The following is a 26,301-nucleotide window of genomic DNA, read 5'->3' as shown; positions in this document are numbered from 1 at the left end:
CGCCAGGTGGAAATGGCATGGCAAGCCGTTCCACAGGACTACATCCAGCATCTCTACGATCGTCTCCATGGGAGAATAGCAGCCTGCATTGCTGCGAAAGGTGGATATACACTGTACTAGTGCCGACATTGTGCATGCTCTGTTGCCTGTGTCTATGTGCCTGTGGTTCTGTCAGTGTGATCATGTGATGTATCTGACCCCAGGAATGTGTCAATAAAGTTTCCCCTTCCTGGGACGATGAATTCACGGTGTTCTTATTTCAATTTCCAGGAGTGTATATGCCACCCATGACAGCATTAACCCGGAAATGCCAATTCGTTCTGGTCATCGGCTACCTGCACCATTCACATCAACAGCGAGCAGAGCTATCATAGGAAACAAGGTTAGGTTAGGTTAGTGTTTAACGTCCCGTCGACAACGAGGTCATTAGAGACGGAGCGCAAGCTCGGGTTAGGGAAGGATTGGGAAGGAAATCGGCCGTGTCCTTTCAAAGGAACCATCCCGGCATTTGCCTGAAACGATTTAGGGAAATCACAGAAAACCTAAATCAGGATGGCTGGAGACGGGATGGAACCGTCGTCCTCCCGAATGCGAGTCCAGTGTGCTACCACTGCGCCACCTCGCTCGGTAGGAAACAAGCCTCATATTTATCACTGTAATTACGATTAAATATTACTATTGCAGCCCCAATCTGGTGATATTCGCAAATAAGCGAAGTATCGGAAATGCCTCCTCCTGACGGCTATATGGCTAGGATGAATCTCACTTTGAAGTATCAACATCTGTCTCCTCCTTATGAATGGACATAGTTTTCCAAGTAAAATCTTTCATCCCCGTTATGGCCATCGATGCACTGAAATAGCAATTTTCCATGTCAAATCCACACCTCCTTTACTACCGGACATAATCGCACGTCGGACACAGACCACAGTAATTTTACATCCACGCACATACTTTATAAGCCTGCTAATAACAGCGAATACATCAAACATCCCCTACTAGGTGTAACAGCTCGCCAATAACTGAGTGCTGGTGACACCAAACAATATTAAGTGAAAATCTTTGACCGATGGACATGCTCAATTTGTTTTTCTTGCAAGTGCTACCTGTGTGCCTTAGGAAGAGAGACGTGATCGTCTTATAAGCGACCAGGTATTAAAAACACGTTACAACGACCATGTTGCTGTCACCCTGCATAAAAGAGCGGTATTGGTTTTACAGGCACGAACTATCACTAGCGATATCCATGTTAAAAACTATACGTGCTTTATAAATTTAGGCATGGTATTGCTTGTGAATGAAGTGGTCGTCCACACAAATATCGTAACAATGAATATAGATTATGATCGTGGAGTATGTATTAACAGACCAAACGAATGTGCGGTGCACGTCGCCAGCGGTGTAAGCTAACAATAAAATCACCCTTCTCACCGATTTAGAAAGTGATTCGCCTAAGGAACGTGGTATTAAGCCGGTATTTGCATCCCCCCCCCCCCCCCCATTACGCTGCTCGATATTTCCCATGCTAACAAACAGTATTCTTAACACATTCTATCATACAGACAGTGCAATAGAGGCTCTGTTAGATATCCACAGGATTATAGGCGTGGGAGAGTGATGGTTGGTTGAGAATGATCACATACAGTAGATGTTGTGCTAAGTAGAAATCACTTAAAAATTCGATACTAGATTGGAGTCGTAAGAAATGTCCAAGATCGTATGACCAATATACCGGTTTTCAGATCTGTAGTGCTACACTTTCTGGTAGAAATTTTGTTCGCGTTTTAGAATCATGTCTCTCCATTAAACCACATACTTGCATTGGATCTTCTGGAGAAGTCTTTTAATGATAACAGCCACTGGTGAATCATATTTGTGGCACTGTCACATCGTGAAACCCCATACATCAAAACTCCAGCATGGTTTTAGACAGTCTCTCTGCATCTTGTAACTGTTTTTCAGTCACTGCCATGCCCTTGCTGCAGTTTTGTCCATTTGCTCATTCTAAGTCGGAACTTCCTGTGGAGAAACAGGCTGAGCTGGGTTAATGCGATAGGACCGCGTCTTGATCACTCAGTTGGAATGGGAACATGTCGTTGTAGCTCTACCAACCGTGTACAGTGTGTAAGACCAGTGCCAAACGAAGCTCTCTCCTTCAACACAAGTTAGTGGAAAAGACAAAACAGGCAGTTATGGTGGTGTTCCTTACCGGGAAAATTCGTAAGACTTCACATCATTCGGTAACTGAAAGAAAGACGAGGACTTAGCTACTGAATTGCAGTGTGTTTCCAAACTACATACAGGTAGTGCAATATGAAGATCTTCACCCATAAGGGTGCATTCATATCTGTCATGGAAATATTCTCTCCCTCCTCATTATTTCGCATCATCTGACAGAGAAAAACTAAGAACTATAAAAACTTCACTAACATCACTTGATAAAATATTACCATGTTCCTGTCTTCTGATATATCGAAAACAAATATAGTCTGCCTGCTGACGTCGAGCACATGTGGCGATCCTATTAAAAAACAGATATTGGTCCATTGGAGGAAGTGGTCACTTTCGAAGATGCTTGCAGAGACCAGTGTAAAGTTCCGTCGCCTGTACTATAGGAGGACCATATTCCACAGACTACCATTCGCAAGAGAGGGTCCCTGTGGTGTTCTTTCATAAGCAGTTTGGTACATTGTTTTTCTGCTGTAACACATCCACGCCAAGTATGACTACAGCTTTGTACATTGCCATACATTTTGTTTTTCCACCACGACTTCGATGGCTGTCTCAGGTGCTAAACCAACATTAATACGTTTAGATTCGTTGGCTCTCACAGAAAGCTAGACATCATGTGGTGTAAACTATGCTGCTACCACAACACAAAGGATGGTTGAAATAAAAAATGGAGGTGGTATTTCTTATTGACAAAAATGTGAAGGACATCGCAACATATGGAAACTGGAATAATTTGTGGCGTTGTGGAGCATTTCCAAACAACTGTCTGATGGTGACGACCTCTATACTTAATCTCATCTTTCAAAGTCACGGGGCAGCGGATGTCTAGGTTCTCTGTTTCAAAGGGACCAAGAGCACTAATTCATCATATTGCAGCCATATACATGATCACTCTTTGGGTGCTGGCCCTACCCAAAAGGTGTTGCTCCCACCAAGACTCTCTCCATCTCAAAGAAGTGATGTCAGTCAATCATTACGTGGTAAGAAACAGTGTACCAGTGGACGGGTGGGATGGAAAAGACACTGTCGATATGGGACAATGTACTGTAATGAGCACCACAGATGACAGTGCGATCAATTTTAACAATTTTCCGTTATTTCAACACCAACCAATGACATGCCAGCTTGCTTTCCAGTTTCTGTACCATCAATAAACCACCCCTCCACTACTTTGACTGTTCCATGTACTGAATTTGGAGTGTACATAGATGACTGTGCAGTACCTCCATTCACGGTTGATACTTGGACATACACAGTAAAGTATGTTAGACAGCACCCTGTAACGATATAGTTAGGTTATCTACATATTTCTAACACTTTGATCATAGTGCACAATTTATGATTGCGACTGCCCATCTTTACTTGTGTGGATGGGAGTCACAGAGTATTCTCTCATTCATAGAATAAAGTTGGAGATTGAGAGGTCTCCTCGCATTGTCTTTGACAAACGCTCCCTGAAACACTGTCGCTGATATAATTTGCAACTAACCAGAAGTAGGAGGGTACTATACCCTCATCATTTCACGTCTTGTGAAGGAACAGAGTGAGCATAGTCCATAACTGCTGTTCAGCCTAAACTGTCCCACACGAGTCTTACTCACAGTAACCATCCAAGTGCACAAGATCTCTGCAGATGCGTGTATGTCAAGAAGGTTAGCAACCCTTATCGATGTATAGTAGATTTGAGAGTATTGTGGTGATGGTTAAGAAGAAACATGTGTTTTATGCATGATGGAGCTCCAGATGAACAGAGTTTGAAGCATTTAACGTAAATAAACTGTGCTATCAATTCTAAAGTATTGTTCTAATGTCTGGGGTCAGTACCAAGAAGGTATTGGCAACAGAGAGATGATGTAGAACATAAACACATGCAGTACTAATTCTACACATTTCTGCACTTAAACACGCTATAATATTATAGCCATGTGGTTTCTGAAATATTTGTCACCGTAGTGCATTGCTCTTAATATTTTAATGCAAGACATATATGTCCAACATCTGACAATACATCCATCATCCAAGTTATCTATCCCATTCACTAGTGTGACAAACTTTAAGATAATTAAAGTGCTTCCTTCTATACCAAAGAAAAGTAAAGATTCCTCATGATAAATGCACAATGTAGATTTCTGGAGGTGTATAGTGCCCACTCTTCACATTCATTACGGTTCAGAAATTATACTATGCTCACATTAATCCTATAAAATGGCCGCCTGCAAGGGAAAATGCATCTTACAAGAAAGCAGACAAAGGCATATCAACAGTGTTTGACATGTGAAATTACACGCCATGCTGCATCAACTCCGTAAACAGGACAACTGTTAGTTAAATGTGTACAGACTTGACACCGCCTCACAAACTCGTGTCACTAATTTAGAATCACTCGATTTATGTCCAAGACGTGGCAGAAAAATAAAATACTTCGCATACCCTTCGTTTGTCTAGAAGGGCGTGTTGAAATAGATTTTCCATCGATGGACATGATTCATCGCACAAGTGTTGGAAGTGCACTGTTGAATGTGGTATGGAGAGCTTTGCTATTAACAATTGCAGGTAGATAGCGCTCTAAGTCACACACAGAGAACGCATTTGTATACGAGTGGAACGCAAGCTATACCACACAACTGATGTACCCCGAGAGAACAACGGAAAAAATGGTTAAATGTGTGATAAATGACCTGCCAAAACATCTCGCTCTCTCTCGAATGCGTCATCAGTCCACCATTAAATCACACCTCGTTACATCTCCTCTCAGCCGATCTCTCCATCTGCTGTCTATCGTCCTTAAACGATGATCCATGTCACTTTCGAGGCAGATGCTTCTCTTTTCCAGGAAAGCATCAGAGACAGCAATCAACTTGCTTGTATCCCTATTACTTCAATAAACATGCAGCTGAATGTTGTTAAATACCTTGCAGCAATTATTCTGTAAAGTAGTTGTTACCTGACACTGCATGGTTGTGATTGGTAGAGAGTACGGAAAAGCCCATTGTAAATATATTTTGTTAGGGCTTAAAACACCTAAACAGTCTTGCACGGGGCCAAACACGCGATCCATTTTGTAGGTGTATATTGCAGTCTCCTAGTTGGTAATACAATGCTCATTAGCTAAGGGCACTTTATAAAAAAAGCAGTTGTCAGTGTTGTAGCGTCATTCCCAAATTTTGCTCATGAAGGAGTAGGGTAGCTTTGAGTCATGAAGGAGAGAGAAGTTACTCGCTTCCACCCATTTTTTCTAGCAACTGCCCATTGACGTTTCATTGTATCCACAGTATGGTATGGTATGGTAGTTGAAGTGACTTAAGATAAACCGTGTCTTTTGGTTTTTGAAACTGTCTGGCATGTTAAGCTTAAGGTGTTCACCTGGAGGCCTATATACGGATGTTACTGCGAAAATCCCGCATTCGATAGTTAAGATCTCAGTGACAATTGCTGCTTTTATCCCTGTGGAAGTTAACGCCAGATCAGATCTATAGAGAACTGCACTACCATCTTCAGTTTGCGGTACCTGTATGGCTAAATGCATCCCTTTAATTTGGGGCCTATGTTCTGATTCATCTATGTGTGTTTCCTGTAGACCCCATTTACGCGTATGGTATAGCTGCTAATTATGTCTTGTTTGTTCTTTGTTATTCCCTCAACATTGAAGCTAGCAACAGTCAGAGGTGGCTCTGAGAAGTGCTTTTTATTTGATTTTGATTTTCTTCGGTGGTGGAAGGACTGATCTATGCCCTCATGGACATCGTTTCCAGGGAGTGCCGACTTTTTCTAGTCTTTGTGGTGGCTTCGAGTGAAAATGCACACGTGGAGGCTCCTTCCGTGCTCCTCTCCATATACCATGAAAAAAGTCAATGCTCATGGTGAAAAATTTTCATAAAAACGTCGGGAACAGTGCTATACATATAAACAGACCAAAAATATGTTCCTCTCATTAGACACTGTATTTTCCGAAAATCTCTTTAGGTATTTTGAAACAAGTAGGAAGTATTTGAATCCCATAACTCATTCTGTACAAACTTTAATATTTTACAGTTCACATTTCAAAAATCTTCTCAAGTAGGGAAAGGAAATTGGTCGTTTGCAGATATGCTTAAGGCACTTATTAAGTAGTGTGAAGAAAAATATTAAGTTATTTAAATTATATATCTGTGGGCGTGGAACATTTTACGTGCATTTGAACTTTTATAACTTCTTTTTTTTAAAAAAAAATTACACTATGTTGCCTGCAAGCATCGTTGCCCGTAAATTTATAAATTTCAGGTAATAATTCGGTAATACAATTGTATACAAACTCACCTTCAGGACCTAAAAGAGCGTTATAAAACCGAAAGACTAACAGGCAAAACGCAAAACCTAGCACGGTCACTGCCAAAGTTGCTTAGTATTCACAAACTTTGCACCAGAGAGGAAAAAATATCGCTGAATTAGAGGGGTTAAAAGTCGCTTGCAACCATCATTGCTCATCCAGACGAAACATGGAACATGTCACAGAAAACAGTGCGCGGTTTTGACTTTGCCTGAGAGCAACATTGCCCAATAAAGGGCGGAATCCAAAAGAATCGCATTTCTTGTGATTTGGAGTTAATCCATTTTTTTTTTTAAGATTAACTACATGTAACATAGCACATAGTTAAATGCTGCTGTTTAGCGTTAAGTCCTCCAAAGACGTCTGATCGAGAGGAGGAAAGCAAGTACAGTCGGCAAAAAACGGTAACAAAGTTTGGTTTCTGGAAGTCACGTCAGATGTTACCTTCAAGGATGGACCTGTCACGTCGTAAATCACATCTCTGGGCTCAGCTTCATTTCAGAACACTAATTGGCTCTGCATAATGAACACAAAGAAGTCAACTAGTGGAACTTGACGAATTTTCTTCTCACAGGGTACTCAGTCTTTCGTAGCGTTCCTTCAAGGAAAGGAAAGAAATCCCAGCACTAAATTATTGTGCAGTTCTAGATTCCGAACACTCAATGCTACATTGCCATTTGTATTTAGGGGACAAGATGTGTGTGTGTGTGTGTGTGTGTTTGTTTTTGTGTGTGTGTGTGTTTTGTAGTGCTGACAAGGAAAATACGAGAAGTCGTATGAGAACTGATGTAATAGGAAATGTTACTAGATCATTATGAGTACATTGCGCTTTGCTTTTCTTGGGCTATCAGCCTTGAATACATATCACCGACGTAATGCTTCTGTAGCAATATACGCCAAAATATTGTACTACAGATGAACTGTGAAATTAAATAGTGTGATCTGTGCAAGGGCATCCTTCAAAGTACTAGGAAATAAGGTACCATAAATAGTATGAATGACACTGCTTTTGTGAATATTATAAATAAAGGTGATTGACTTCGCTTAAAGAATTCTGTCATTGAAGACATATTTTTCGTTGACGGCGCAGCAGTTAAACGGAGGAGTAATGGAAAAAGAAAAATTGTGAAGAAGTCCCCGTGAAGGGGTTTCGTTCTCTGTCAGATTTAACGGAAGCTTGAAGTGGTTTTGGCAATTGTAAGATAATTGGCAGAATATGAAAGTGACAGCCTGTCAGTCTGATAAGTCTTTCTTCCCACAAGTCAGTAATTGTCCGTGGAGAACTTTGACTGCCTATCTTAGTTATCAAACCACAGATAATGCTTATACCTGTTAAAATTTTTGTAGTGTATGTCCGTCTACCATTTTCATGATAACTTTATACTTTAGATGAAGGATCGGCTAATTATGTAATGCTCAACCTGGTACCAGTGAAGTTAAAATTATGAAAATAATTTGCTGATAATACTGTGAAGGCATCTCGTCTAGTATGTACCCGTTAATGTAAGACGTGACTAACTCATTGGCATGCTATCCGTTACAGGATATCACCTGCAGTGAAGATGCATTAGCGGTCAGCCCCATAGTCGTCATTGTCTCCTTATCACAGCAATTGCAACATAAAGGCCATACATTCAACACAGTTTTGATAGAGTAATAAAAGTAGAAACTCAATAACCCAGGTTAGTTTTAAAATACAGATTCAGGAATGCAATTGCACTTTGTCTTTTACCTACACTTTGAACGTGCTCCTTCATTAATAATACAAGGTTATCGTAATTTAGAGCGAGAAAACAAGTGACTCTTAGACATTTTTACTAAGAAAGATATCAGCATCAGAGACCTCTACGAAACTTGGATGACAACAGTATTAGCAAATTGGGAAGCGGTAGAAGACTTGGAAGAAGAATGGAGAAACTTTAAAACAGCTGCAACAAATGTAGCTAATAAAGTTCTGGGGAAGAAACAGAAATACAGGAAACGTAGATGAGTAAGGATTTCGACACGAGAAGCATTCAAGCCCTGCATAAATAGTCCCACAAATGAAAAGTATAATGAATGCACTGAGAAAAAAAATTATGCGAAACACAAAATCCTGAAAGCACATGCAGATTCAGACAAACAATCGCTAGTAAAGGGACGAAAACATTTAGAGACAAGAAATGGATCAAATGAGAGTCAATAACATGGGAGATAAGGCGCGGATAGATAGATCATTACAAAAAGGGAAATATGACGTGATGATAGTATAATTCAGACTTTACCTGAACTAAATGACGCAAAAGACCCGTATGGTACCGATGTCACAGACCTGACAGAAGGTCTAAAACCTAGAAAGAGTAAAAAAGCCACTGGATTAGATGGTATTAATATGGAACTGTCGAAATATGGATGGTGGTTCCTACATTCTACAATTAAATAGGGAAACCCATCTTGCTTTTACAGGTTCTGAAAAGGTATTTGATAACTTGAACAGAGAAATACTGCAGGGTATAATGGCAGAACGAGATTATCCATCTCATCTCATAGATGCTATTAAAAGGTTACACACAAACGCTGAAATTGTTATAGATATGGGAAACATAATCACAAAGCCAATGAACACCATACATTGCAATAAGGTAAAAACGTTATAATGCCCCGACACTCTCACTACATGCTTAATTGAAGTGATCAGTCAAATGAAAATGGTAAATAAAAAAGTACTACTTTTTGATCGTGACACGAAACTAAATATAATCCTATCTGCAGAAGACTTAACACTGATTGCAGAGAGTGAAAATGACCTTCAGGTGGGAGTTATAAGTTGCAACAGCTGGCCTCAGGTTAGAACCTAAAATTGTCTGTAGATAAAACATATAACCAGTAAGATCAAAAGTAGTGTTCAATAATAAAATCTTGGAACAACTGAAATGCTTTAAATTTGTAAGTTGCTACATCACATAAGAATGTAGCCATGAAGTGGACCAAAAACTAAATAAATTTACTTCCATGTATGGATAAAGCCAGGAAAGAAACACAGCTGATATTTTACAAAACCATAACAGTTCCGCCGGCCGGAGTGGCCGAGCGGTTCTAGGCGCTACAGTTCGGAACCGCGCGACCGCTACGGTCGCAGGTTCGAATCCTGTCTCGGGAATGGATGTGTGTGATGTCCTTAGGTTAGTTAGGTTTAAGTAGATCTAAGTTCTAGGGGACTGATGACCTCAGAAGTTAAGTCCCATAGTGCTCAGAGCCATTTGAACCATAACAGTTCTAATCTGTACTTATGGACGTAAAGCTATGTTGAAAACAAGACACAAAGTAGAATATATTTATAGGCTCAAGAAATGTGTCTTCTGAAAAAGAGTGAAAGGCTGTAAATGAAATGATCGTAAAAGAAATGAGGATATAAGGAAAAATTTAGGAATGTATAATCTAAACGCAAAAATAAAAGAAACCAGGAGAAAATGGAAGCAACATGCAGAAAGTGTGGGTAGACAGTGTAACAGGAAAGGCTGTCAGTTGTAGATGCACTAGAAAAGAAATATACGAAGTCAGTACAACAGATGGAGTAGCGTAAGAGGCAACGTAATATATGAAATGAAGAAGAGAAGTAAGAAGGAGTAATCATTGTTGGTTAACTGACAGTAAATGGTAAACTGAAGTTTTAGGGCAAGACAAATACATTCTTCGAGTTATTTTTCGTACGATTTTCTTAATCTTGCATGATATGATTGGTGCATAGCAACCAGTACTGGCGTATGTATTTATAGATTGATTTAAATAGCCAAAGTTTTCAAATTTCTACACAATACTTAACTCAGAGTAGTGAAGTGCGCGCAGTTGCCTATCACAGCAAACTGACTGAAACTTCTTCTGGGCTTCTAAGAATCTGTTTTCTCTAAACTGAAAAAAGTTTTGGTGCCTGACGTCCAGTGTTTAATTATGAAATAATCTCATACTTCTTCTTGAATGTTTTTCATTTCAGAATAAACAAATCAGATAAATTGATGCGACGTGCAGTTAATGTTTCTTGTCGCTGTCATCAACATTGATGCATACAGCAAGATGCTACAAAACACTTTTGTAATAGCTTAAAAGTATTATTATAAACTGAAGCATCTTGTGTGCTTTAATGTGCGATTAGTTCGTCATTTAAAGGGCGTTAATGGTCAATCAGATACCACTTCACTAAAACATCGTTACTCTGTGCGCTTGAAATCGCATCACTAATTACAGTAAAGAGATGAAACAGCCTTCGTTGTTAACATGGAACTGGCTAGAAATAGTCAACCAAAATTACTTTCTTACCTCATCGCGGCTGAAATGTTAACTATTAATTGTTAATCGGCTAGCTTCCGAAATAAATAACAAAAATGCGATCCATATAATACAGCCAAAGGCGTTTCAACTACTTTAAAATGTTCGTGAGTGCAATCGCGTGCATTTGTGTGTGTGTGTGTGTGTGTGTGTGTGTGTGTGTGTGTGCGTGTGGAAGGCAGGGGGAAAGTAAACCTAGCTCACTGACGTCATCTAGTGTAAATTAGACATATATGTTTCACAAAAGCGTTAAGTACACTCATAAACCAATAGTGCAGGAAGCTATATGAAGCAGTTAGTATTATGCTGTCTTTCAAACAACAACATCTAATATTAGAAGTGGAAGAAATGGGCCCAATTCAGTAGGTTCTGCTTGTTGAAAACTGTTTGTTATATCTAAGAAGACATTATTTCTGTCTTCCTCTGAGGGCGCTTATGAAATGCGGTGCAGTATCAGTTAATCATGGTTTAATATATTATTATTCTTATCATTATTAATTACGTTTTGCAAACATTGTGCATCGCACATTAATGAAAATAAGAATGTCATTGTTTCTTTGAAAAGGAAGAATGGTTTTTCCCCTCTTTGATGTGTAATTTACAAACATTGTTTTTCTTTCCACAGCTCGGGAATCAAAAGCTTTCATAAGAACCTTAAGAATAATTTTCGGATGCCTTTGCTAGTGAACATGGACGAGCAGTTCACGGGTGCGTCTCGATTATGACAGTACTGTTCTCTCAGAGTGCGTTAACGAGATAGGAACTACTACAATTACATAATCATTCTAATAATTTCTTGAATTATTCTTTAAATTTGTCAGGTACAGTAACAATTTTTCTCCCAGTAGATGACGTCTTACATGATTGTGCACCGTTACTAGTTCACAGCTTTTCGAGCTCTGTACAAAGCCTGTTAATGGCTGCTGCGTGTAACCCAAGCAACTCTACTTAACGTTATATAAGGAGGATTCATTTGAGAGGACATAATAACATGTATCTCTCTTCAAGATAGGGTAGTCGCTGAATATCCTCGTGGTCGGTCTTTCGAACAATATGATCCAGAAAGATATCAAGGATATCAAACAGGTTTTTCTTACATATTTCTTCATGACTTTAGAAGCAGACAGTATTTCTGTGTTCTTCCATCACGCTTTTTTTTCCTTGTTCGCAAGATATTTAGGTCGCCCAGATACAGATTCTTAAAATAATTTACTGCTTCCTCTAAAAGTGTGTCGAATGCTTTCGGAGTCCTCAGCACAATAGTCGAGCTTTTAGAAAAACTACAGATCGTTTCACTCCGGCTACACTAAAACGTGGTCTGTATGGATCTGGCAACTACTTCGCGTAGTTCAAACATTTCGTAGTGACTGACATCACAAAAACTGCTCTCCTTACTCTCATTTTCGCTTCGTTCAGATTTTATTTATCAACAAGGGTGTAGGTTCCCTAAAATCTATGATACTCCCATTACTTTAATAGAAACTTTTTAACATCATCTAGGACTACGGAGGATCTTTCCCAGCCCTCACAACGTTACTTTGTACATACACTTCTAAAGCGTGTTGTACAATACTTTTGAATTTTATTCATTGATGCTCTACATATTTGTCAGACGTCGTCCTGGATGAATCTCGAACGCCAAGCGATATTAGACCGTTTGATATGAAAGGTAAAAAGTGGATGGAACATTTGGGAGCACTTGGTAGAGGAACCACTTAGGCAGATTTCTGCTCATTAGCTTCAAGACAATTCTTACCCAGACTCTCGCTAATCCTCGTCTCTTGGAGAGTTTCCTTCACCTATCACTCAGGCAGCATTTGCTTGCATTCACAATGCCTTCTTCTTACTATCTTGTGTTCACTGTACACTCTTTATATGTAGACGTTGAAAACTGCCGTCCAATTTCTTAGTCTGTTACTTGAATATGAAAATACTGATGTGTAGGACAGACACTCCTAGTATTCCTTTTGATGACGTAGCCTATGACGATAGTGATCAATGTAGCTAGAAGCTGATTTTGATATCTGGTGCGCAGATCTAATCATGATCGACATATCGTCGTGTTGAGGCACTATAAGCTGACTGACCTTAAATCGCTACAGTTGCACCAAGCATTTATATAGTGAATATTCACTCTGTACCACACTGTAAACACTGAATGTGCTTTAGAAGCAGATTACCATGGTTGTACCAACAGGCATGTTCTGTGTTTGAATGCTGGGTTTTTACTAACAAGAAAAAAGTAGATCTCGACTCCAGACCCCAGACACTTAGCATGGTCATGTCACTGCATGTATGTTGATAAAATATATGAAACCCGGTATGCATCTACGAACAACAAACTGTTAAGAATGTGGCCCAGCACGACGTCTTTCATTAAACGAATGAATGATGGAAAGATATCCACGAGCTGCAGACCAGTCGCGTCATCATTCTCAGTCAGTGTCGTTATTGGGTATTGATACCGAGGGATATGTGACTAGCACACTATTTTTCCGGCCTTTTAAGTCATATTTCGAACTGGAAATGCTATTCTTTTGGAAATGCTATTCTTAAAGTATGTTCGTAGTATCTTCAGAAGGCTGAGTGCACCACAATCTGTGATATAATTCAACGAAAATCCTTTCGTTTTGTGGGTGATGGGTCGAATAGAAGGAAGAAACACCAGCAGTAGCGTTAGTGACGGGTCAAGAAGCTTAAGGCATAAAGTAGATGAATGTTAAATGAGGAAATGTTCAACGTCCTTTGAAAACGAAAAAGTCAGTAGAGCTATGTTTTAGTGTCAATGAACTGTACTTTACTTACAAATTTTAGCCTTATATCCCAAGTTACTATTCACAACACTACGAATACATTTATACATGAGTAACTTAATGTTCGTATTCTGTATTCATTATGCAGTTACTAGAACATTATCCATATTGTATATTAGCTATGCTTACTATTGAAGCAGTCCATAGCATTGTTGGAACGCATGCGATCGGTAGGAAATAAACGATAGTTAAGAAATCGTTGCTACTATCGGCAACGTTACGACTCACGTTCCTTTGTTCACATCGTGTAAAATTATAGAAACATATACAACGCTGTACGAAATGATGCGATGAGGATTCAAGGTGACTTCGCCATAAACAGTCAGTAATATTGCAAGAAACAATTTTCATTATAGTATCCACATAAATATTTTTGTGTATGTTATTTCAGTACTGGAAGCAGCATTTAAAAAATTTGCGCATACACGTCACACATAAATATTCATTTTCACAATGTTATTTTGAATAACAGAGAAAATAGTATGGGTGTTTTGGGATAACTGAGTCAACTAGCGATCATCTGTCTGCAAACTGTAGATGCATACATAGATGCAGTTGTAGAAAAAGTGCAAGACTCCGTTTAGTGACAACATTCCTGAAGAGTGTTACGGATGTCACGGGACAGCAGCAGAGCATAAAATACAAAATAAAAATGATATAGATGAAACACACTCGGTTGTAGTTTAAATATCACATTTCAAATGTTCTCTGTAGGGTATGTATATTGCCCTTTCATAAGAGAAAGTGTGTCTTTTGGCATTGTACTTCATTCATTCAATGTAGGCTTTCACGCCCAGCATTTGCATCCTTGGTGAGTTTGGTTATATGGGCATTAGACCGTTGTCCGACGGTATTGTACTTGGTTTCTAATTGCTTTCCTTGTTTCTCACATCATTTATAAATACATTGTGTTCTTTGTTGTCTTCACCATCCCCTTTTCAGTTGTTCTGAGTTTTTTTGTTAGGTAAGGTCGTTTATATTATTTTGATACAAAATGAAGAAATATCGTTGAGTACTGATACAACTAGCATAGGCTAAATTTGGTAGAGAATTTAACTAAAAACCATAGTTGATGTGTAATTCTTGAATATATGTGCGCCTTCTTACGTTGCTTGTTTTATAAGTTAATGTGACATATACATTCAATGAGTTGTAGTTGCTTATGAAGTTTACCATGGATCAAGCCTGATTAAAGCCATGTTGATTCTATAACTTCGTGCGACCAAGTCAGAATACTATGTTGACTAATGTGCCATTCAAGTTTGCGACAATTTCATTTACATCATAGAAATAGGTAGTTTCATATTTTTATTCAATCTGTTGGATTTGCATAATACAAGATATGCAAACTGATAATTTGTATTAATCCATATACTTACGTTTCCGTTGGATTATAGTATCTTTTCCCCGTTGAAACAGACTACTTGTGCTCTATTTTATAATGAGCATGTGAACGTACGTTTCTTTCCTTTTAAACTGTCACAGTGATTCATGGTTGTAGCAGATTCATCTGATAGCAAAAGTCGAAAAGTCCTGAGACTGCTTATGGTTTCAGCGAAACTTTCTTTCCTGTGTGTAATTATAGTGCATTCTCACTTAGAGGGAGCTCCAGGATAGAAGAGTAATATATTTTTGTGATATTTAACTATATAGAAAGCATGTCTTGATCTTGTTCGCTACAAGCATAGTCTCGGAGGTAGGCAACTCACAACTTGTCGGTCAAACATCCTTAGAGTAAATTCGAAACTACATAGATGCATTATTTATTGTTCCTGTGAACCTGTAGATGCCACCCCTGATACTCCAAGAAGACGCCGTCATCCTATTCGCCGACGCTTTGTCCTCGTACGAGCGTCACCTGTGATTTTATACTCGCGTAGGTTTTCGTTTATATGTAAATTCAGATGCCCATTCTGGCCTTCGGTACAGGTAATCATACGACATTAGAGGAATGAAAGAGGTGGCATTTAACGCATGATGTAGAACGGCTCAATTATATGGCAAGTGCCGGCTTGGGACTTGGGCGTAGCAGAAGGCACATAAGCGAATACAGAGCGTGCGACACATGAGCGCACGCTCTTCAGGTGGGCCATCTGTCTCTCTGGGAACGCCCATTGTGGCAGCACGCCTGGGACAACTTGCGTGGGCTCTGTGTCGTACAAGAGAGGCGCTGGTCTTATCACACGGGGACATATATACATGTATTTGTTATTCCGAAACGATGCATCGAAAACAATAATAGTAAGATACTAAATTAACATCTGTTAATTTGTTTCGTGTCATGTTCATACATACAAATATCCATAGTTCTTAATGTATTTATAACAATAGAGCAGTAATTCTGCCGACCGTCGAACTGCTCTGTTTCTCATTGTTTACGGATTTTCTCGGAAGCTCATTGAAATATCTCTCTGGAATTAACCATAAGCAACCAGCCACTATTATTTAAATTTTTACAAACTTTATTTCGTGCTACAGTGAGAGGATCTGTTAATGTGATGTATAATTTGTGGGACCTACACCAGTGTTTTCGCTATATAGTTCTGTCTAACGCTTCACCTCCGTTGCAAAAACATTCTTACTCAGTTCCAGCTCTAGGATCCAGTTCGACTTCGCTGTATTTGACATATTCGGACAGCATCTCGACGTGGCAGCCGTTGCGTGAGTACGCCTATATAATTGGGAGTTCGTATTATTGGTATGTCTGAAGTGTTCGACGTTTTCGCTGTTTCAATCAGTTAACGTCGGGGAGTTCAATTCTTACCAGTGTAGCCTCTGGCGCCGTCTCCCAGAACAGCAGACGAAAAGCTAGACAGAATCTATGCCCAAGACTAAATTCTAAATCCAAGAAATGCATTTTTAGTTATTAAAATTAGAAAACGTCAAATTAGCATGAACTACAAAATTATATACTAATGTAATATGCGTATTATTAGCATTTATTCACAACCAAGTAGGAAGGAAGATAAGTGTTCAACGTCGCTAGTGCGGTACTTTGAGATGGAGCACAAGCTCGGATTACAAAAGGAAAAGGAAATCGGCCGTGTTGCTTTTAGAGGAACCATCCCTGCGTGATTTAGGGATACCACGGAAAACCTAACTCTTATGGCTGGACGGGAGTTAGAACTGTCGTCCTCCCGAAAGCGAATCTACTGTGCTAACCACTGCACTGTCTCTCTTGGTCAATGCAGCTATGAGTAACGCTGTTTACATTCTGTATCTAAGACAAGTTTACGCAGTGGGGCACTCATTCAGAAATCACAGTTGACTACTGGTTGTTTGTGACAGGATTGTGGTACGTCTCATGCAAGTAGGAGAAACATCTACCAGCGCGAGTCTGAATTCGACAACGGCAGGCTTGTACCCTGTTGAAACTGCGGTTTGTCGTTCTGCAGTATTGTTGCTTGCGATGGCCTTGATCCCTCGATAGTCACTCTGATATGAAATCGATGCCTACTCAACGCCATGCAGGAGCTCAACGACCCCACGCCACTAGCGCTCGAGGTGTAGACATACTGTTCGTTGGGCTGTGCAGGACCGTATAGTCACGTCACATACAGAAAATGGGTGTATTTGCACACTGTTGACTCAGCACGGTGGATGTTACAGAAAGAGCGCCGACAGTGGTGCGCCCAACGACAACATTGGACACATGAGCGATACCAAATCGTTTTTTCAGAAGAGTTACACTTCTGCGTACAGTATCAAGCAATACGTATTCATCATTTTTTTCCGAGTAGAACGAACGTTGACATATAGCATTCGTCTTCGTCTTAAGGTCCCAACACCACGCGTGATGGTATTTGGTGCCATGGTGTACATAAAATTCTCCGTGTCTCAAACACCTTGAAATAAACTGGTCTTGGTTTGCCGAAATACTGGCACGTCAGTACTCGCAGACCACTACGATTGATGAACTCCTGCACAGATCTGAACCTGCATGAAATGAAGTATGTCATCCAAACCCAGATCAACTCGTTTTTCTTTATGTCTAGCTTGGTTATAACAATTGTTCCTGCCAGAAGTGGCAGCTGCGTACTAAATTTCGCATCCTGTATGCTCCCAACGCTCTTTGGCTATGCCTTTGGTGTGTACGTTGCCACAGCGACATTGATGTACTAATAGCAAAACATATTGAGCTATGGACATGAAAATTATTTCATAATCTTAGTTCGGTAAAAACAGTACCCAACACTGCAAGTGTTGAGCTGGTCCAAATATAGCCACCAGTGGCTTGTGGTCCGTAAGGAGAATGAATCGTCGGTTGTAAACGTATTCATGGAACTTTTTCACAGCAAATATGATACAAGGAAATTCCTCTTCAATCTAACTGTAGCTCGTCTAAGAAACTGTTTTGGATGCAAACGTTATCGCCATTCGAAACCATGTTGCCTATGTGAGAAAACTGTGCTGATTCCATATTGAGAAATATCTGCTGCAACTGTTAACATTTTATTTGGATCGTAAGCCATTTGGCATCTAGCAAACTTCGTTTTCATTTATCAAATGCATGTTGGCATACACACTTCCGAATACATTTTGTGCTTTTGCGTAAGAATTTGTGAAATAGTTCACTTATAAACGCTGCATGTGGAGTGGACTTCCTGTTGTAATTAATTTGGCTTAGTACAGCATGCAGTTGCTAGAGATCTTTGGGAGTCGATAGACTTTTACCTGCTTCAACCTGTTGTGATTTCGACCTGATATCGTGTTCTCAGAGAGCTATTGTACTTCCCCCTTGAAGAATATGCACTTTTCTTTATTTTTTTATTTTTTTTTATTTATTTATTTTTTGTTCCGTGGGACCAAATTAAGGAGAAGTCTCCATGGTCATGGAACGAGTCAATACATGAAATTATAACACGATATTAGAAACAGATAAAATGAAATATAAAAAAACATATTCAGGTGACAAGTCGCAAGTTTAAATGAAGAAAATCAACAATGTAACACTAGAATTTGCTTAATTTTTTAGCTCTTCCAGGAGCTCCTCGACAGAATAGAAGGAGTGAGCCATGAGGAAACTCTTCAGTTTAGACTTAAAAGAGTTTGGGCTACTGCTAAGATTTTTGAGTTCTTGTGGTAGCTTATTGAAAATGGATGCAGCAGAATACTGCACTCCTTTCTGCACAAGAGTCAAGGAAGTGCATTCTACATGCAGATTTGATTTCTGCCTAGTATTAACTGACAAGGGAACCTCCCCATCGCACCCCCCTCAGATTTAGTTATAAGTTGGCACAGTGGATAGGCCTTGAAAAACTGAACACAGATCAATTGAGAAAACAGGAAGAAGTTGTGTGGAACTGTGAAAAAATAAGCAAAATATACAAACTGAGTAGTTCATGGGAACATATACAACATCAAGGAGACTGGTAACACAGGAGCGCCGTGGTCTCGTGGTAACGTTAGCAGCTGCCGAACGAAAGGTCCTTGGTTCAAATCTTTCGTCGAGTGAAAATGTTTAATTTTTTATTTTCAGTTTACGTGACGAAACTCTTATGTTTTCATCACTTTTTTGGGAGTGATTATCGCATCCACAAGAAAACCTAAATCGGGCAAGGTAGAAGAATCTTTTTACCCATTCGCCAAGTGTACAAGTTAGGTGGGTCGACAACATATTCCTGTCATGTGACGCATATGCCGTCACCAGTGTCGTATAGAATATATCAGACGTGTTTTCCTGTGGAGGAATCGGTTGACCTATGACCTTGCGATCAAATGTTTCCGGTTCCCATTGGAGAGGCACGTCCTTTCGTCGACTAATCGCACGGTTTTGCGATGCGGTCGCAAAACACAGACACTAAACTTATTACAGTGAACAGAGACGTCAATGAACGAACGGACAGATAATAACTATGCAAAAATAAAGAAAGTAAAATTTTCACTCGAGGGAAGACTTGAACCAAGGACCTCTTGTTCTGCAGCTGCTCACGCTACCACGGGACCACGGCGCTCCTGAGCTCATTTAGGCCTTGATGTTGCTTATGTAGTCCATGGACTACTCAGTTTGTATATTTTGCTTATTTTTTCACAGTTCCACACAACTTCTTCCTGTTTTCTCAATTGATCTGTGTTCAGTTTATCAAGGCCTATCGACTGTGCCAACTTATAACTAAATCTGAGGGGGGTGCGATGGGGAGGTTCCCTTGTGAGTGAAAGCTGCTAAATCTTGGGAATAGGCTAATATTGCTAACAACAAACGACATTAAGGAAAATATACTGTGAGGGCAATGTCAGAATTGCCAGATTTTTGAATAGGGGTCGACAAGATGTTCTCGAACTTACACCACATATAGCTCGAACAGCCCGTTTTTGAACCAAAGAGACCCTTTTTGAATCAGAAGAATTACCCCAAAAATAATACCATATGACATAAGCGTATGAAAATATGCAAGGTAGACTACTTTTCGTGTTGAAGTGTCACTTATTTCAGATACTGCTCTAATGGTAAATAAAGCAGCATTTAGCTTCTCAACAAGATCCTGGACATGGGCTTTCCACAACAGCTTACTATCTATCCGAACGCCTAGGAACTTGAACTGTTCCGTCTCGCTTATAATATGCCTATTCTGTCTGATCAAAATATCGGTTCTTGTTGAATTGTGAGTTAGAGACTGTAAAAACTGAGTCTTACTGTGATATAGCATCAAATTATTTTCCACAAGCCACGAACCTATTTCATGAACTACATTATTTGTTACTGTTTCAATATTACACACAAGATCCTTCACTATCAAGCTGGTGTCATCAGCAAACAGAAATATTTTTGAATCACCTGTAATACTAGAAGGCATATCATTTATATAAATAAGAAACAGCAGTGGCCCCAGCACCGACCCTTGGGGAACGCCCCACTTAACAGTGCCCCACTGGGACTGAACATCACTACCATTCTCAATATTGCGGAGAATTACCCTCTGCTTTCTGTTCATAAAGTAAGAGGCGAACCAATTGTAAGCTACTCCCCTTACTCCATAATGGTCCAACTTCTGCAGTAATATTTTGTGGTCAACACAGTCAAAAGCCTTCGTTAAATCAAAGAAAACACCTAGCGTTCGCAACCTTTTATTTAATCCGTCCAAAACCTCACAGAGAAAAGAGAATATAGCATTTTCAGTTGTTAAACCATTTCTAAAACCAAACTGAACATTTAACAGCAAATTATGTGAATTTAAATGCTCCAGTAACCTTGTATATACAACCTTCTCGATAACTTTAGCAAACACCGATGGCATAGAAATAGGTCTAAAATTGTCAACATTATCAATGTCTCCCTTTTCATAAAGTGGCTTCACTACCGAGAACTTTAATCCAGGGCTTAACAACTGGCCGGTTTTGAGCGCGAGTACTCGCGCCTGCTCAGGCATGTGCTCGCGAGCAGGTGCAAGGTCGCTGAGTAGGGAGGGAGGGGAAATGCGCGCGCACGTTTGAATAGGGCCGCAGCGTGCCTATTGAATTCGCGCTGACTGTGTAACGTTTAAAGTACTACGATCAGCTCTAAGAGTCACTTCGCTGGTTAAGAATCATGTAAAGTCGCCGTTGTGTCACCCCAACCATGCTTTCGCAGTTCAACCCCCATTGGGAGGAATTGTATCTGTTTACAGAAAAAGATGGTGTTGCAAAATGTTTAGTATGTCACAAAACGCTGAATTCTTTTAGGAAATTTAATTTGCAGCGACATTATATGTCGTACCGCGCGAAAGACTACGGAAGTGGAAAATGTGATGGACCAGAAAGCTATCCGAAGAAGATCTGGACGACGAAGAAAAATCAACTGAGGCAGCTCTCAGAGTGAGTTACAAAATTGTTTTGCTTTTAGCAAAATCCCTCCCCCCCTTCACTGGCGGCGATTTAATAAAAGAATGTTTGGTAGTTGCAGCGGAACATTTGTGTCCATCTCAAGTTGAACAGTTTCGGATTGTGCCATTATCTAACATGACCATTATGCGTCGCATACAGGACATGCCAAACGAGTCCAGAGCCAGCTTGCAAATATCTGTAAAGATTTTATGGCGTATTCTCTAGCTCTGGACGAAAGTGCTGATATCACTGGAACAGCGCAGCTTGCCATATTTATTAGAGGTGTTAATGGAGATCTTCAGGTGAGGGAGGAGCTCCTCGATGTAGTAGCCATGAAGAACACTACAACCGGAGGTGATATTTTAAGTAGTGTTGAAGAAAGTGTTGAAAATATAGGATTGTCGTGGAATTCTTTAGTTTCAGTGTCTACAGACGGTGCACCAGCGATGACAGGGAAAAAATCAGGTTTCGTTGCGCTGTTGAAGGAGAAAATGCAAAAACTGACTGTGCCGAATGAAATAAGGGGCGTTCACTGTGTGATCCACCAGGAAAACTTATGTGCAAAGAGTAAAAATGTGATGAGTGTTGTTGTTCGTACAACCAATTATATAAGGAAGCATGGGCTACAACACAGGCAATTTAAAAGCTTTCTTGAGGATGTAGAAAGCCACTATGGTAGCCTGCCTTGTTACAGCGAGGTCCGCTGGCTTAGTCGTGGCGAATTATTAAATCGATTTTTTTGCCTATTAGATGAGATAAATATGTTCATCGAAATAAATAATATGTGTGTTCCTGAATTGAAAGAGCCTTCATGGAAATGTGATCTCGCGTTCTTACCAGATTTAACTAGCCATCTGAATGCTTTGAACATTTCACTACAAGGTAAAGATCTGCTAATTACTCATTTCATAGATCGAATACGAGCTTTTAAAATTTAAATTGACACTTTGGATGAGTCAGCTGGAAACAGGAAATCTAGCTCATTTTCCTAAATTATCATCCATGCAAGATGTTCACAAAGACTGTGAACGTTTTTCACATAGTTTAGTTGCCCTTAAGGAAGAATTTGATCAACGCTTTCAAGATCTGACAGCACTAGACAGTGATTTTGATTTGTTCTCCTCTCCATATTCAGCGAATATTGAAGAGATTCGTCCTGAGCTGCAACTAGAAATTATTGACCTGCAGTGTGACAGAAAACACAGAGACAAATTTCAGAACAAGAAAAACATTTTGGAATTCTACAGACACTTCCCTCAGGATAGATTTCCTCGTTTGCACAAACTGGCGGCTACAATAATATCAAAGTTCGGTTCCACGTATGTTTGTGAACAACTGTTCTCTGCAATGAAATGTAACAAGACGCGCCTCAGAAACACATTGTCTGACCGAAATTTAAACTGCACGCTGCGCCTACAATGCACAAGAACAATTACTCCGAACATAGATTCAATTGTAAAGGGCAAAAAGTACAAGATAACCGAGAACCCCACACTTCAGTGACACCTTTTATTGTGTAACAGTTCACAAATTAATACAATTGTAGAGGCATACACTAAGCTAACAAATTATGTGGCACGTGTACATTCTCCTTTATTTGTTCCGTTTGTCGCAGTAATAATTCTTGAGTGATATCCCTTCCGGTGGCCGCGGATTTACATTGACTGGCGGCAGCTGTTGTGTGCCCCACGTGACTCTCCCCACTCTCCGCTCTGGTCCGGTAGTGGAGGTAGCGTGCTCGCGCTGCTCCGTGCTCGCGCCTTGCTGCTCACAGCTTGCTCCGCGAGCACGTATGTTGTGAAGCCCTGCTTGAATCGGTCAGGAAACTGACCACTCCTAAAGGAAAAGTTACAGATATGGCTGAGAACTGAGCTAACATACATAGAACAATACTTCAGTATTCTGCTAGATACCCCGTCATATCCATGAGAGTTCTTGGTCTTTAGTGATTTAATTATTAACTCAATCTCCCTCTTGTCAGTATCATGGAGGAGCATTTCAGGTAACAGTCTCGGAACACTTTTTTCTAAGAGCGCTATATGATTCCCTGTTGGGACTAGGTTTCTATTTAGTTCACCTGGTATATTCAGAAAGTGATTATTAAATACTGTACATATATGAGACTTATCAGTAACACGGACATTCCCACTACGCACTGATTCTATATCCTCGACCTGTCTCTGCAGACCAGCAACTTCCTTTACGACTGACCATATGGTTTTAATTTTATCCTGAGACTTTGCTATTCTATCTGCATACCACATACTTCTTGCCTTCCTAATAACATTTTTAAGCACCTTACAATACTGTTTGTAATGGGTTGCTGCATTTAGAGTTTGACTGTTTCTAACGTTTTGTTATAATTGCCACTTTGTTCTACAAGATATTCTTATCCCTCTAGTCAGCCACCCAGGCTGCCTGTTTGTGCTAGTACCCTGTTTTAAACGTTCTAACGGAAAGCAACTTTCAAAGAGCATGAGAAAAATCTTGAGAAAAGCATTATATTTATCATCTACTGTATCATCGCTATAAACATCTTCCCACTCTTGTTCCTTTATAAGGTTTACAAAGGTCTCTACAGCAACTGGATCAGCTTTCCTGAACAGCTGATGACTATATTTAACACGTGTTGCAGCACAAAAATCTTTTAAAGTTAAAATTTGTGCATCATGATCTGAAAGGCCATTCACCTTTTTGCTAACAGAATGCCCTTCTAGTAATGAGGAATGAACAAAAATGTTGTCTATGGTTGTTCTACTGTTCCCTTGCACTCTCATTGGAAAGAATACGGTTTGCATAAGATTATATGAATTAAAGAGGTCTACCAGCATCCTCTTCCTTGCACAATCACTTATACAATTAATATTGAAGTCACCACATATAACTAACTTTTTGTATTTCCTATAAAGTGAACCAAGAACCTCCTCTAGCTTTAACAAAAATGCTGTGAAATCAGAGTCTGGGGATCTATAAATAACAACAGTTAGAAGTTTAGCTCCGTTAAATTTAACCACACCTGCACAACATTCAAACACCTTTTCAGTGCAGTACTTTGAAACATCAATTGACTCAAATGGGATGCCGTTTTTCACATACATGGCTACTCCCCCACACCGCAAAGAGCTCCTCGAAAAGCTGCCAGCCAACCTGTATCCTGGTAAAGGAAGCCTCTTTATAACACTGCTGCTTGTAAAACCTTAAATACAGATTACAAATTGTGTAACAGTTATTATGGAGTTTTTCCTGAGATAGTGTTGTCATCCGAATAGTAGACAGCGTTAGCAGCTTTCCTAATTAACCGTTATATCTATCACTGGAATAAACGTGGTGCACTGGCAGTCCCAAATGAATCTCGTATACCGGTAAAGTGCAAGTTGAGTATTTATAATCAAAACTATCTGTTTTTCTTCTTCCAGATGAAGTTGTAAGAAGGCCTCCTTCAAATCAAGTTTGGCAAAAATGTACACCACCAGCTAATTTAGACATTGGTTCTTCCAGTTCAGAAATTGGATAAGAATCAGTTATGGATTGTGCACTGGCTGATGCTTTGAAGTCACCACAGATCCGTAATGTGCCATTTAGTTTTGGTACTACTTCAACTAGCATTGTCCATTAGTGACTTCAGTAAATTCTGTAATACAATTCTCCTTGTAATGTGCCATTCAATTTTACTACTACCTGACATTGCTCATTAGGTACTGGTAATTATTCTACAATGCCATTCTGCTCTAGGTGATGAAGTTCGTGTTTCACTTTATCCCTTAACGCGAGTCTAATATTGTATGCCTTGCGAAATTTTGGTACTGCATTCAGCTTCAGCGTGATGTGTACGTTGTTGTTTTTAATGCTACTTGTTGGTTCTGTAAAAATATCATATTATTGCAATAGCTTTTGGAGCATTTCGTTTAGGACGTCAGTGTGAATGTGATTTTCTCCTTCACGAATTGTGAAACCCAGCGTATTGAAAAAACTGGAGGCCGGGTAAATCTGTGGCTTTATGTGAATTGACAACTATAAATAAGGCTTGCCTGGAAACTGCTTGTGCGCAATATCCATTATAGATTGAACTTTTGTTGGTATTCATTGATCACTTTAGCTAAATAGCGAATCAGATATTCAGTTAAATTTGATGAACCTAATTTCCTGTATACCTGTAAATTAATTACAGAAATTGAGGAACATCTGTCAATACGAAATTTCTGTGCCACTTTATTTACTCATAATGTCACAGTACGGCTTTGTCGTTTGCAGTCCGTGATATTGTATTCATTTGAACAAATTCGCTGTGAACATTATTTGAATTTTTAGTATGAAACACTTTCGTGTGCCTGGGTGTCTTATACCTGAATGTGTTGCACATTTCGGATTTGTGACCTGTATTCTTACTGTAAGTACAATGTGTGCTTCGAAAGAAACAGCCTTTATTCGTGTGGTTCACACCACAGCATACACAAGATCATGGTTGTTCTCAAGTAACTCTACTAACAAATTGTTGGTTTTGTCGTGTTTTCAAGAGCTGTGACTTCCGCGGACGGGCATACCATGGCTTGGCCATTTGGGTTGCTTTTTCAGCGTCATTGTGCTAGTGTCTTTCTGCTGAAGCACATTAGCTGATACTAGGATTTGTTCATGTGCCCACATTAAAAGAAAATGACGGATTTGTCAAACTAAGAACGTCCTTCTTTAATTTATTACTGAGCGACTGCATAATACACATGCCACGAATGAGAGAATTAGCGCAAGACCTTTACACTTGTCATTATCACTCTGCAAATTGCAGTCTATAATTAAGGCCTGTAATTTGCTATCCACTCTTTTTATCATTTATAAGGTTTCGTAAAGCATCAA

The sequence above is a fragment of the Schistocerca americana genome, chromosome 1 (genome assembly GCF_021461395.2).
Source record: "Schistocerca americana isolate TAMUIC-IGC-003095 chromosome 1, iqSchAmer2.1, whole genome shotgun sequence".
Lineage (NCBI taxonomy): Eukaryota > Metazoa > Arthropoda > Insecta > Orthoptera > Acrididae > Schistocerca > Schistocerca americana.
The sequence above is the reverse complement of the archived record's forward strand: the minus strand, read 5'-3'. Positions refer to the sequence as shown.